This window comes from Carcharhinus amblyrhynchos, chromosome 14 (genome assembly GCF_965287045.1).
Source record: "Carcharhinus amblyrhynchos chromosome 14, sCarAmb.v2.hapA, whole genome shotgun sequence".
In the NCBI taxonomy this organism is placed as follows: domain Eukaryota; kingdom Metazoa; phylum Chordata; class Chondrichthyes; order Carcharhiniformes; family Carcharhinidae; genus Carcharhinus; species Carcharhinus amblyrhynchos.
The window spans coordinates 5,019,951-5,024,363 of NC_137337.1; positions in this window are offsets into that span (position 1 = coordinate 5,019,951).

Genomic DNA, 4,413 nt, shown 5'->3' on the forward strand with positions numbered 1-4,413 from the left:
GAACATAAGAAATAGGAGCAGGAGTAGGCCAACTAGCCCTTCGAGCCTGCCCCGCCATTCAATAAGATCATGGCTGATCTGTCGTGGCTCAGTTCCACATTCCCGCCCTCTCCCCATAACCCTTAATCCCCTCTCTCATCAAAAACCCATCAACCCGCGTCTTAAAAATACTTAGCGAGGCAGCCTCCACCACTTCAACGGGCAGAGAATTCCAGAGATTCACCACCCTTTGAGTGAAGAAGTTCCTCCTCAACTCTGTTCTAAACCGCCCCCCCTTTATCTTGAGGCTATGCCCCCTAGTCCTACTACCCTTTCTGAGCAGGAAGCAAATTCAAGCTAAATGATTTCAATTAGACATTTCCACAAGAGCCCTGATATATCATTGCCCTCCCCTCCCTCATTTCAGTACGATATGAACCAATTTCATATCCTTTTTTTTAAGGCTAAACTTTCCATCTTTTCAAATTCCAGCTTCCTTCTTCTTAAGCAGTCCCTCAGGATTTAAAGTTTATTTATTAGTGTCACAAGTAGGCTTACATTAACACTACAATGAAGTTAATGTGAAACTCCCCTGGTCGCCACACTCCGGCATCTGTTTAGGTACACCGAGGGAGAATTCAGCATGGCCAATGCACCTAACCAGCATATCTTTTGGATTGTGGGAGGAAAATGGAGCACCCGAAGGAAACTCACGTAGACATGGGGAGAACATACGGATTCCACACTGACAGTGACTCAAGCCAGAAATTGAATCTGGTGCTGTGAGGCAGCAGTGCTGACAATTGTGCACCATGCAAGGATAACTTGTTTCCACTCTGGTTCAACAAATTAAATAGAGACATTGAAAATAACAATAGGAGTGGGCCATTTGGCATTTCAAGCATGTTCCGCCATTCATTATGATCATGGCTGATCAATTAACTCATACCCTGACCAGTCCTGTCAGAATTTCATAGGTTTCTATGAGATTCCCCCTCATTCTTCTAAGCTCCAGCAAGTATCATCCTAACTGACTCAATCTCTCCTCATGTCAGCTCTGCCATCCCAGGAATCAATCTGGTAAACTTCCACTACACTCTCTCCACGGCAAGAACATCCTTCCTCAGATAAGGAGACCAAACTGCACACAGTATCTCAAATGTGGTCTCACCATGGCACTACATAAATGCAGCAAGACATTCCTGCACCTGCAAACATACCATCTGCCTTATTTATTGCCTGCTGCAGCTGCATGCTTACTTTCAGTGACTGGTGTACAAGCTTACCCAACGTCTCTTCATACATTTTCCCTCTCTCAATCAATAACCATTCAGATAACAATCTGCCCTCCTGTTTTTGCTACCAAACTGGATAACCTCACATTTATCCACATTATATTGTTTCTACCATGCATTTGCCCACTCCTCAACTTGTCCAAATCACACTGAAGCATCTCTGCATCCTCCTCACAGATCATCCTCCCATCCATCACTTGTACCAACTGCAAATTTGAAGACACTACATTTAGCTCCCTCATTTAAATCATTAATCTACATTTTGAATCGCTGGGGTCCAAGCACCGATCCCAGTGGAATCCCACTAATCACTCTTTGTCAATTGGAAAAAGATCAGTTTATTCCTACTCATTGTTTCCTGTCTGTCAACCTGTTTTCTATCCATCTCAACAGACTATACCCAATCCCACACACTTTAATTGCTAATTTACATGCTAATCTCTTAGGTGGACCTTATCCTGTATATGCAAAGATCATCAGCACTATATTCAGATGATTCAAATAATCTAGATCCATAATCTAGAGGGTGATTTCAGACCAATTATTCACCTATTCAAGTATGTGTCATCATTTGGTGGTGCAAAATTTGAGTATTGCTAAAAAAAAGAAATGCAGCGGGATTTTCCCAAAAACATTCTAAATGTAAAATTCACATAAAAACTGGAATAAGTCATGCCGGTTTTTTCAGAGGAAGTTTCAAAAGGAATCTCCCACACACTGTGCACTGCAGAGTGCAATAGCATAAATCTTGCAAAAAATCAGTGGGCAGAGCCTATTCCCGCTGGAGTGGCTGGCAGCATAGCACTGAGTGGGCCATTGCGCATGCGTCACTCTGTCAGCACCAAGATTGGCACATGTCACTGGCCAGTTCAGCAATCCTCGCATCGCTGCCCCTTCAAACCCCCCCACACCCAGAGCCTAATCACTAGACCCCCAAGTGTCCCTCCCAACTGCGTCCCGCAGCCCCGAACCCACCCTGCAGCTTCAACCCCTCTGCAGGCCAGCCCAGCCTTGCACCCCATCCCGATGTTTAGCTCCAATTGCTGGCCCCCCTCCCTCTGTCACTGCCATGCACAGAGCGGCAACAGCCCCATCCCCACCAATCTCCCCCTTGGGACCCTGCCCCCAGAGGCCCCATTTGTTTGGCACTACCCAATGCCAAGGTGCTATTGCCACTTTGCCTCTTGGGCAGTGTCAGAGGCAGGCTGGCACAGCCAAGCTGGCAATGCCCCGGGGGCACAGAGGGTGAGGGGGGGGGTGGCAGCGGTGGTGTTGGTGGTGGAGGGGAGAAGGATAGTGGGCCCAGAGACTTCAGTCCTGGGCCCATGAATGAGATAGAATACAGAGATATTATACAGCTCCGTGTCGATATCTGGCGTAGAGTTGATGGCACCAGAACTCAGCAGCTGGAGACTCGCAGAGGTCATGTTCCCAGCGGGAAGCTCACTAAATGGCCTCCGCTTGAATCTTCTGGCCCACTGCTCTGCTTATTTCAATTACTTAAGTGTAATCAAATTACATTGAAAAATTAAATTCAGGTTCAATGTGTAAAATTAATCTTTCTTTCCTTCGAACTGCTTACCCTGTACAGTAGGTGGTGACTCTATTGCTCGTTACTGTTGGATGGGCATGGCCATGTTCAGGTTTTTTGCTAAGCTTTTGGATGCTACAAAATGGTTCTTCTTCCAGGCACGTATCAGCATCTAAAAAGAAACAGTTCACAACCTTGATTCCCTGTTAAATTCCAAGCTGAGTTTAAAACACTGCGTCCTCTCTGTCTTAATGGATATTGTCTTTCCACATAGAACACTGGTTACTTCAAACTCTAACCCAACCCATGATTCCTTCCCCATCTCAGTACTTGCTAACATCAGTATTTACCTCTATTTATAAGGGTGGGATATGATGAAAGAGACCAGTTCAAATTTCTCTTATTAACAAACTTTCTTTCACTGCTAAGTTACAAGTGCATACAGTTTTCCTGAAAGCAGCTGGTGATGGCTGTGTTCAGGGCAACACAACTTTGGGCGAGTGTGAGGCTGCTTAAGGAACATAGAACAGTGCAGCACAAGAACAGGCCCTGACATCAAATCAAACTAATCCCTTCTGCTTGCCCTTGATCCAAATCCCTCTATTCCTTGCAAATTCATGTGCTTATCTAAAAGCTCCTTAAATGCCCCTATTGTATATGCCTGCACCACTATCCTTGGCAGCATGTTTCAGACACCGACACTCTATGTAAAAAAACTTGTCCCTCACATCTGCTTTGAACTTTTCTCCTCTCACCTCAAGTGTATGTCCCCAGTCTGAGACATTTGAAAAAGATTCTGGCTGTCAGCCCTACCTATGCCGCTCATAATTTTATACATTTCTATCAAATCTCCCCTCAGCCTCCAGAGAAAATAACCCTGAGAACCCTAGCTAAACATAATCTGAATATTTGGTTCCACCCTGCAGGCCACTGTTCTTTTCATCCAGTTTACTGTTTCTTTTTCTCATTTCTTTCCTGATGGCGCATTATGAAATCTGGTTCCACAGTGATGCAGTATATTCATCATGCCTCAGTGGGGTGCCTCAGTGCTCACCTCTGAGTAGTTCAGTTCCCACTCCAGGGACTTGAGTAAATTAGGGTTAGGGTTAAGATGCTGAAACACGTATGGAATTCTGAGGGACTCCTTCACTTTTGGTGGTGCTATCTTTCAGATGAAGTGTTAAACTGAGGCTCTGTCTACCCGCTCAGAAGGATGAAAAAAAATCACATGCACTGAACAAAGATCAGGTGAGTTCTTCCTGGCCTGTATTTATCCCTCAACTATCACTGAAACAGATGATCTGTTATCTTCCTCAATTTTGAATCCTGCTGCGCCATGTTTCTGATATTGCAACAGCAGCTTTACTTCAAAGTACATAATTGGCTCTAAAATATTTTGGTACATCCTGAGGGCATGAAAGATGATATATAAATGAAACCTTTTTCCTTTCTTATCAAACCAAAGTTATTATTGACATGCAAAGTTTGACAGCGAGTGTTGTCTTTTAGACATAATCATGTTCTTACCCAAGATATACACAATTCCACAAGTAAGTAGGAATGGGAAAAGATTTGCTGCTTATTATCTCTAAATCATTGACATTGAGA